Source organism: Echinops telfairi, unplaced genomic scaffold, assembly GCF_000313985.2.
Source record: "Echinops telfairi isolate 266 unplaced genomic scaffold, ASM31398v2 ScPeMD7_12;HRSCAF=54, whole genome shotgun sequence".
Lineage (NCBI taxonomy): Eukaryota > Metazoa > Chordata > Mammalia > Afrosoricida > Tenrecidae > Echinops > Echinops telfairi.
The window spans coordinates 9,429,574-9,440,553 of NW_022103909.1; the positions used below are offsets into that span (position 1 = coordinate 9,429,574).

Consider the following 10,980-nt stretch of genomic DNA (forward strand, 5'->3'; position numbering starts at 1 on the left):
TGGTTAACTTGCCTGTCAGTCCCGTGGTTGGGGTCAGCGGAAGAAGTGCTGCATGTACAGCCGGTGTCCCAGCGGAAGTGGTGCAGAGCCGAACAGAACTGATAACAGAATCGAAATGATCTTTACCGTTTGGTGTCAGAAGGTGGGGTGTGTGGGTGGTGGTGTGTGTGTGTGTGTGTGTGTGTGTGTATACGAAGGCACGCGCACATGCTCCTGTGTGCGTGTTTAAGAAACTGCTGCTTTTAAGGAGCCCAAAGGTGAGCAGACTGTTTAAGGTGTGAGTGTGTGTGTGTGTGTGTGTGTGTGTGTGTGTGTTTGGTAAACGTAAAGGTTTGCCGTCACAAATAACCACCCTCCATTGGCTAAATCTGGGCAAGCTAACTCGCTTTCAGAAATGATGGAAGTAGAAAGAATACCTCTGTTTTCATTGGTTCTTTCCCCCACCCCCTCTATATGTATTAGCATATTACAAGTATAATGCTATACTTGTGCGCTGCCATGGAGTTTTTTTTCTTAAAAGCATCTCTTCTCTGTAGTGACAATAATAGAGGAAAGATGTGTAAGAGACATACTGGAAGGCACTTCACTCATTGCACTCCTTGATATGAATACCTCTGAAATAGGTTAAGAAGGGCACACATTCATCCACAGTGACCGAGAAAGTCCATAGCCAAGGTGATCTGCAACAGCAGATGATGGGTTGCTCCATTAGCCCACAGAAGTCTACATATTATTTGCCCATCCAGTGTGGACAAGGGCTTCACACCTAATTCAGGGAGCAGGGGAAGGCTCCAACTCCCAAGCAGGAGGCTCTCTTGCCTTGTCGTAGTTCACTGCTGACGCTACGGCATGCACTTTGAATCATGGAGGTATCTTCAAATGAGTTCTATATGATTCATTCAATTATAGGAAAGCATTTCATCTGTGTTGTTTGTGTTTTAAAATAATGGACTTAAATTCTTACTAAAGAATTTTGTGTTAATTTTGTACAAAGGAATTGTAACATTTATAACAAGTGGGTTGTTAATTTTGAAAAGGATATCAATAATTGTTGTACAACATAAAGAACATAATCAATAACACTGAATTATTCACATAGAAGTTGTGGAATTGGAGACTGTTGTGTGTATTTTTTTGTTGTTGTTGTGTGTATTTTTGCCACAATTAAAATAAATACACTAATAATAATGAGTACAAGGAAGAGAAACAATGGGTTGTAAAGTTTGTTAATGGAATATGTCAGGCTTGTGTGTGTGTGTAAGTATATTCATGCGTACACACAGAGAGAAAATCAACAGCCGCTATTGTTAGATTGTTTTTATGTTTACCCTACTTTTAGCATTGCCATCTCTCCTTGCCCACACAGTAGCAATGTGTTACTGCTGGTGGTAGGGACAAGTGAGCAGGGTAAAATCTGGAGGTGGCTCGGTAGTCCATTGATTGAATTCTCTCGGGAGCTCATTTACATTTAATTTTATTAGACTTTACATTGAAGTCAATCTGTTTCATAAAGCCGCATTAGCCTCGTCAAATCCATTTGGCGGAAGCAGGGAGGATTGAATGCAATAGCCCTTACACATGTCACCAGCTAAATTCCTTGGTAAGGCATGATCTGAGTTCTTGTGGACTTCTCTCAATGACTAGGAGCTTGTGATGAGGTTCTGTAGTTTTCTCTGTAGATGGTTAGAGACAGAAGGAAGAAAGGTCCTTTGTTTGACTTTATCTTCATATCATGGCAAAAGCAGGATCACACTTTCTGTGTTAACTTCTTTTATTTGTCTTTCTGCCCATACGCCTATATCATCAGTGAATCTGACAGAGCTGCATTAAGTCATGTTCATTTTATTAGAGACAGGCTGATTGAAATAATGGACCATTGTGATAAATGCATTAGTCATAGACAGTGAATTTCAGTTCTGCTTTTACCATTTTTCTCTGCTTCTAATAGTAAGAGGCCTACTCAATCAGAGTAATGCTTGAATCTTCCCCAAAACTTGAATTAAAATATTTTTGAGAATTATGAATGCAAAGTATTTATCGCAAACTGTGTTAATGACTGAAAATAGATTATATTTGCATTTTATGTAAAATAGTGTGAGCTAGGGGAAAGCAATCAATGAGGGCACAACAAAATAACTGAAAAAAGAAAGAGCCAAAATAATTTATTTTAAACTCTCATTTTACGTAGCTAAACTTTAATAAAGTGACTTTGTTTCTTTGGTCACAGCCAGCAATAAACTGGATAATTGCCATGAAATAGAGAGGGTTTGTGCCAATATTTGTTTTTGTATTTTAATTTCAGGTAACATACATAAAATTTTTTCCCCAAGGGAAATGTGGTAAGATAGTAGTCGGATTTTGGGGAAGTATCTTATCAAAGCATAATTTTAAAACAAATCACTAAAAATATTTCAAGAGATGTGGTTCTGAAAACTTGTATAAAACATTATTTTAGGAAAGGTCAAAATCAAACCCATTGCCGTTGAGTCAATTCTGACTTGTGGCCACCCTGCAGGAGAGAACCGAACTGCTGCTATGGGCATCTGGGACTGTAAATCTCTTCTGAAGTAAAAAGCCTCATTTTTATCTCTCAGAGAAGCTGGTGGTTTTGAACTGCGGACCTCGTGGTTAGCAGTCCAAAGCATACCTTACTACGCCACTAGGGCCCCTCTTATGAAAGGCAAATGATATTTAAAATAAGATGAATATAATGACCCTAATTAACTTGTTTAGTGGATGCAGATTTTCACGGTTGGTTAAAGTGAGAGAAAGCAATCATTGTGTGTTTGTATGTGTGTATCCACGCTATTTTTCTTACCCGTGTGTCTACACAGTTGTGTTAATATGATGAGGAGCAGCCTCATTTTCCCATGTTCGTTTCCCTAGTGCTATCGCTGTCAGAATGCGAGCACTTCCTTTCAGTAGACCATCAGTGAAGTCCTATTGGGCTTAGTTTTTAAAGCACAAACATACATCTTTCTTCTCGAGCCTATGCACTGCCTGATGTCCTTGAAACCTTGGGCAAAATAGCCCCTTTAATGACATAAAAAACTAATCAGATGTTTCTTTCTTCAGAACTCTTTGAAGGGATCACCTATTTATTACAGTATTCGCCGCTTCTAAAGCTCATGGAAGGTAAAACACACAGCCTAACTGCTGAATGTTACTTTGCACATGGCTGGTCATTTCTTAGTTGTTGTTTTTTTTTTTAAATTTAATTCTTTCAGGCTCACTTCATTAGAGTTGTTTATGCAATTCTGAGCAGCCTTATTTTGTCTCCTGTTTTATATTTTTCCTCTAACTTCGGTTCTTTATCCTAAGCTAAATACTGGTGAACAGCAAGCAAGTGACTGTTCTGGGAAACAAGTCAAAAAAGGACCACGCCTGCCCCTTTTCTTTATTTGACGCTCCCAAAGCGAAGTGTGGGAAGGAGAGACTTAACCTTTTATGCCCTACCTTGCAGCTGCTGTGGTAGAAATAGACACAAGATAAAATCCAAAGTGATGCATGTCATGCCAGATCTTTAAGGTAATAATAATCACAACCATAATGAAGTCAGAGCACTTCCATAGCTCCTGTGAGATGAGGTATTGCCTCCATTTTCCACACAATTAGTTACAAGCCCCAGATAAATTCCATCTGAAAGGACTGCTTTGCCAGCCTACCTCTTTCTTTAAAGCCATCTGTTGCACTTAATTTAAGTCATTAAAAAACATACTTTTATTGTACATATATTTAAAAATATACATATATAATTAATTTTGCCTTTTTCATAATTTTTAAGTGTATATAAGTTAATGTTTTTAGGGGCTGTTGAGTCAGTTCCAATGCATAGCAATCCTATATGTGAGATAACTGGACACCTAGTCGCATTAATTAATTCACACGGTGCAATCTTCCCCACTAACTCTTTCCAGAACTTTTGCATCACCCCAAAGACGATTTCCATTCAGCAATAACTCTCCATGTCCTTCTCTCCGCATCACTCAGAACTCCAGTTCTCCTTTCTAGCTCTACTAATTTGCTCTGCTAGATGTTTCATAAAAAATATTATCTATCTTTTTCTATCTGGCCTATTTCACTTGCATAATGTTTTTCAGGATTCATCTATGTTATGCATAACTTTTCATCATCTATCATGATGTTACGGAAGTTTTCTTCCAACCAATGTTAAACAAATTTATAGGTGCTTTTTGTTTTTGTCTATGACTCTTCCTATTCTGATTATACATTACATGTATGACTTTTTGGTGTCCCACATAATTCTTCATGGGAGAAAGATAGGGGTTTCTACTCTCGTTAACAGTTAGAGTTTCAGAAACTCACAAGCACAGTTCTACACCACCCCAGTGGCCGTGAATTTGGTATAAATTTGGTCCTTCTGAATTTAGTATTTGTCTTCTACAGTTCGGATACTTTCTAAGTTTTCATTTATTCTCTCAACATTTCTTGTTTTGTTTTCTGAAATTTTCTAAAGTTGTGACTGTGTTGTCCTTAATTTTGGCTATGACTTCCTTGTTGTTCTTTTTGGGTGTTCTGGAGTCCCTTCTGACTCCAAGCATCCTTAGGTACCACGAGCACAATGTTGCCCGGTCCTGCTCGAGGCATACAGATGTTCTTGTGTTTGAGCCCAGGGTTGTAGCTACTGTGCGATCCGCCTCCTGAAGGGCCTTTCCTTTTGCGTTGCTCCTCTGCCAAGCATGCTGCTCTTCCCTCAGAACGAGTATCACCGGATAACGTGTCCTGCATATGTGAGATGAAGTATCACGATCCCTATCTCCAAGGAGAATTTTGGCTCTACTTCTTCCAAAACAGATCTGTTTGCACTCTTGGCACTGCGTGGTATTTTCAACATTCTTCACCAGCACCACATTTCAAATGGATCGTTTCTTCATTAGTCTTCCTTATTCCATATCTAACGTCCACATGCATATCAGGCAATTGAAAAATACCTGGTTTAGGTCAGGCACACCTTAGTCTTCAAAGTAACATCCTCGCTTTCCAACATATTAAAGAGGTCTTGTGCAGCAGATTCACCCAATGCAATGCGTCCTTTGCTCTCTTGACAGATACTTCTGCATGAGAATTGGTTGTGGATCCAAAAAGATGACATTCTTGACAACCTGAATCTTTCATCCATTTATATGATGTTACCTGTCAGTCCAGATGTGAGCATTGTGGACTTCTTTACATTGAGTTGTAATCAATAGTATAGGCTGCAGTCCCTGATCTTCACCAGCAGGTGTTTCAAGTCCTCCATTTCAGCAAGCAAGTTTGTGTCATTTGCATATGACAAGTTGTTAATCAGCTTTCCTCCAATCCTGATGCCGCATTCTTCTTCAAAGAACCTAACTTCTTTGATGATTTACTCAGCCTACAGATTGAATAAGTATGACGAGAAGATAGAACCCTGATGCCCACATTTCCTGGTTTTAAACCATGTAGTCTTCCCTCGTTCTGTTTCCACAAATGCGAAGGAAGTGTTCTGAAATTCCCACGCTTCTAAGGGCTATCCATTGTTACCATCCTCACAGTTGAATGCCTTGGCACAATCAATAAAACACAGGCAAACATCTTTCTGGTATTCTCTGCTTTGAGCCAAGATCCATCTGACATCAGAAATGATATGCTTTGTTCCATATCCTCTTCAATCCAGTCTGAATCTCTGGCAGCTCCTTGTCAATGTACTGCAGCAACTATTGCTGGGTGATCTTCAGAAAAATTTTGCTTGCAATTGTTATTAATGATATTGTTCTATCAATTACTCCTTCTGCTGGGTCTCCTGTCTTTGGAATGGGTACAAATATGGATTTCTTCCTGTCAGTTGGCCAAGTATCTGCCTTCCATCCTCCCTGGCATAGAATAGTGGGTACTCTCAGTGCTTCATCAGCTTGTTAAAATATTTCTGTTGCTAGTCCATCGATTCCCGGATCCTTGTTTTTGGCTAATGCTTTCAGTGCAGCCTGTACTTCATTTGTTTTTGCTCATGTGCTACCCCCTGAAATGGTGGGACGTTGACTGATTCTTCTTGGCACATCTACTTTTAATGCTTTTTGCATCACCAAATATTTTACCCATAGAATCTTTCAATATTGCAACTTAAAGCTTGCATTTATTTTCTTTCTTCTTTTTTTCAACCTGCTAAAGATGTTCTTTCTGGTTTTCTAAACTTAAGATTTTGCACCTTTTATTTTAGTATTTTATTTTGACTTCTTGAGCTGCCTGATGAAATGTTCTGTTCAGTTATTTGACTTCATCATTTCTTCCATGGACCATAGCTACTTTACTATTAAGAGCAACTTTCAACATGTCTTCTCACATTGACTTTGATCTTTTCTTTCTTTTTCTGTCTTTCTTTTTTTCTTTTTAATCATTTTATTGGGGGCTCATGCAATTCTTATCATATCCATACATACATCCATTGTGTCAAGCACATTGTACATTTGTTGCCCTCATCATTCTCAAAACATTTGCTTTCTACTTGAGCCCTTGATATCAGCTCCTCATTTTCCCCCCTCCCTCCCCACTCCCCACTCCCTCATGAACCCTTGATAATTGATAAATTATTATTTTGTCATATCTTACACTGTCTGACGTTTCCCTTCACCTACTTTTCTGTTGTCCATCCTCCAGGGAGGAGGTTATATGTAGATCCTTGTAATCAGTTTCCCCTTTCTACCTCACCTTCTCTCCACCCTCTCTCCAGGTATCACCATTCTCCACACTGGTCCTGAAGGGATCATCTGTCCTGGATTCCCTGTGTTTCCAATTCCTATCTGTACCAGTGTACATCCTCTGGTCTAGCCAGATTTGTAAGGTAGAATTGGGATCATGATAGTGGGGGAGGAAGCATTAAAGAACTAGCGGAAAGTTGTATGTTTAATCATTGCTACCCTACACCCTGACTGGCTCATCTCCTCCCCCATGACCCTTCTGTAAGGGGGTGTCCAGTTGTCTACAAATGGGCTTTGGGTCTCCACTCTGCACTCACCCTCATTTACAATGATATGGTTTTTTATTCTTTGATGCCTGATACCTGGACCCTTCAACACCTCATGGTCACACAGGCTTTCTTCGTGCATAGTGTTCTTGATGTCTTCCCACAGCTCAACAGGTTTTCTATCATTAATGTTCACTGCAGCAAATCTACTATTTAGATGTTTTCAAAATTCAATTGGTATATATTCAAGGATTCATTTTGGTTCCCATGGACTAGTTTTAATTTTCTTCAACTTCAACTGCAACGTACATATGAGCAATTGATAGTCTGTTCCACAGTCAGCCCTTTGCTTGGTTTTAGCTGCTGATTTTGAGCTCCTTCACCATCTCTATCAGCAGAGGTAGTCAATTTGATTTCTCTGTCTTCCATCTGAAGAAGTCCATGTGCATAATCACCATTTGTGTTGTTGAGAAAACAGTATTTTCCAGAAACAAGCATTGGTCTTACAAAATTCTATTATGCAATCTTCACCTTGGTTTCTATCACCAAGATAATATTTTCCAACTTTTTCATTCAGGCCACCAGTAACTATCAATGTATCTTGATTGCATGTTGGAGCAATTTCAGACGGAAGATATTGGTAAAATTCTTCAATTTGTGTATCAGTAGCTTTAGTGGTCGGTGTATACATTTGAATAATACTTGTATTGATTGGATTTCCTTGAATGCACATAGATATAACGCTATCACAGACAATATTATACTTCAAGGGAGCTTTGGGAATGTCCTTTTTGATGATGAATGCAATGCCATGCTTCTTCCTTGTGCCATTGCCAGAATAGGAAACATGCATTTCTGATTCAACATGCCAGATACCAGTCCAATTTAGCCCATTAGTGCCTAGAACATTGATCTTTATGCATTCCACTTCATTTTTGAAGACTGAACTTTCCTGGTTTCATACTTCATACAATCCAAGTTCTGATTATTGGTAGATTTTTTTTTTTTTGCAGCTGTTTCTTCTCATTTTGCATGATGCCCTATCAGCAAATGAAGATTTTGAAGGCTTTATCCCCACCGACTTACTCCAGCCACATCATTAAGCTCAGCTCTACTGTGAGAAGCCCACTTCCTCAGGCATGTCTGGAGTACCTTCTGACTTGAGGGCTCATATTCTGGCACTATCTGTGACAGTGTTCTGTTTCTATTCAAGATCTGACGCTGTTTTGATACCCTTCAGGAGGCTGTCAGTGGCTGCTGCCTCTGAAATGGGCTGCAGAGTTCTCCTGAGACCTGTTCACTTTGGTTGACCTTGCTGATATTTGAAATACCATTTGTGTATTTTCCAGCATCACATCAACATGCAAGCCACCGCAGTATGATAAACTGATAGGAATGTCGTGAATGATCTCCTTGGTGGGGTTTTTTTTTTTATTTAATTTTCTTGGTCTTTTTCTTTATTGTTCGATCAAAAGTCCACTGTGTTTTCTTGCCTGAATGAACTGCAGTCCAATGCTAACTTATGTCTGCATTTATAGCCATTTATGCAGTTTGTAGACCTGAAAGTACAATAGGTCTTCATATGAGCTGGATGTTTTTGCTTGAAATAACTGGTCAGCAAAGTGTTAATTTATGGAAGGACCCTAAGTATAATTTTTTTATAAATTCCTCATGTATTGTCTGTGAGATACTCGGTTGTTATTGTATTGTATGTTCTTTGTACGTTGGATTGGCGCATGACGTTTTTTCCTTTAAATATCTAAGCCACGGGACTGTTGTGCCATCCTGCTAGTTTGGCAGCATTAGGATGTTCATCTCTTGTATCTGCATAGATTTGATAGCAGTGGGAGCTTAGACACAAGTCACTTTTTTGGTCTTATAATCTAACGGTGGGCAAGCTTAGTGGATGTTGGCCAACATGAGTCATTTATCTAGTGTTGGAGTTGCTGGGGCAGGAGGAGTATCTGGTCTAGCTATGTAGCGTGACTGGCTCCCCTGTGATCGGGAAAACATAAAGATAGTGAAGGAGAAAGAAATAGAAACCAGTGATTGGGAACGAGGGAGGAGGTGAGCTAGCATGAGGGCATGTGCTAGCCAGAAAACAAGCCCTAGTGGAAATGTGATGCTCACTCTGCAGATGTGACACAGGTAGGCACTGTCAATCACAGATAAGGCATGAATGGTATGCCTACTCTGTGGGTTTTTGCACTGCTAAGCACACGGACACTGACTGCTGACTACTGAAGCAATGGGAGTGTTGTGCAGGGTCCAATCCTCACATATACATACTGCTGACCATAGAGCTGTAGGGATGGCCTCTGTCAGCCATGGAGATTGGGTGCAACACTTGCTCTGGGGGAACATGCACTGAGTATCACAGGCAGGGGAGTGATTACTACTGATTGCACAGGTGGTGTAAATGAACACTTGCTCTGTGGGATTGTGTACTATGCACCCGGAGGCTGCAGTGCACAAAAGTCTGGGACAGTGATAGATGGTGCTCAGTAAGGCTATACTTGGGAAAGGTGAACAGGTGGAATACCAAGTTGAGAAGGGTTTATAGGAAGAGGCAGGACTGATCGCCTGATGGGTGGAGGTTGAGGAGTTGGGTCTCAGGTCACTGGGAGGTTTTGTAGGTTAAGGGGTGAAATCATGCTTCCTTGGTTCTAGTCAATGGTGTGAATGCAGGTGTCATCCTCGATGGCCAGAGCTGTTTATCTGGTTCCTGTCCGTGGTAGACATAATCTGATGTCAGCTTGAGACTATTAAGAGTGAAGGGGTGGAGTTCGGCCTGTCAGTCAGGTCACAGCTTGATGACCTCATTTGGAAGCATGATGGAGATAAACAGGTCACAGGAGGTCAGACCCACACTCTCTGCTTCATCTTCCTGCTGACAAGTCACATGGAGCTAAGCTGATGGAGCCAGAGCCCTGGAGGTGGAGGAGCCACATGGAGACCCTCGTCAGTGCTGAGATGCTGCCCCCACCATTGGGTCCACAAGACTTTCCCACCCATTGGCTTGTGATCTTCCTGCATTCTGTGTTATTGCATGTATTGTGTGAGTCTGAAGAGGAATTTACAGAGTGGTATCGGATATATGGGCTAATGTTAGACTTATGGACTTAATCTGGACTGGGCTGGGATGGTTTCTTAATATACAATTACTCTTTTTCTAAAGCTTTTTCTTATACACATATGAGTGTCTATGAATTTTGTTTCTCTAGTCAACCCAGAACAACCCACTGTCCTGAATGGAACTCTTGTAATACTTGCATACGTCAGCACCTTTCCAGGTCTATTGATTATTTACCACTCTGTATGCCTCCTTGTTTGCTGTTTCCACTCATCTTCTTATTTGACTCAGTAATAATCTGTATCTTTATCTTTTCCTTTGGATTTCAGAATTCCAACATCACCATCCATATTCATTTCACTTAGTTTCTTGAGTCTTTGCTGTCGACAGCCTGTACAATATATCTTCTGAGCCTACCATCTCTGATTGGCCACATCTGATTGTTTTAAACTTACTTAGTTTACAATGTCTGTTTTCTTACCTCATCAACTCTCATCTGTAAGTCACTGTAAGTTAGAATTGACTTGTTGGCAGTCAATTTAGTTTTCCCTTTTGATTTGCATAAATAAGGCTCCCTGATGGTGATGTGTGTTAGATGTTGGGTTACTAACTACCAGGTTGGAAGATCAGGACCACCAGTTTCTCTGTGGGAGAAAGATGAGGCTGTCTGCTAATATAAAGATTCACAGCCTTGGAAACTGTATACAGAGCAATCATGGTTGAAAACAACTCAATGATAGTGGGTATTTAAAAAAAATATTGGTTCAGATAAAATAGGCTTATTATAATGTCTTTTGAATATTGAATAATTTGGCATACAGGATCAGGAATCAAGTTACTTGGATTTGAATCAATTGCTGGTTCCGTTACTTACTAGCTATCCAACTTTGATCAAGTTACATAACTTATCAGCTTCCTTACATGTAAAATGATGATGACTGTTAACACAGACTTCAAGGGATCTGTA

General features: G+C 40.0%; 1 protein-coding gene across 1 annotated transcript in view; it reads left to right on the plus strand.

Annotated features, from left to right (window-relative positions):
- NELL2 (neural EGFL like 2) overlaps positions 1–10,980 on the plus strand; it is a 438,054-nt gene that overhangs the window by 122,354 nt on the left and 304,720 nt on the right. The window lies entirely within an intron of this gene.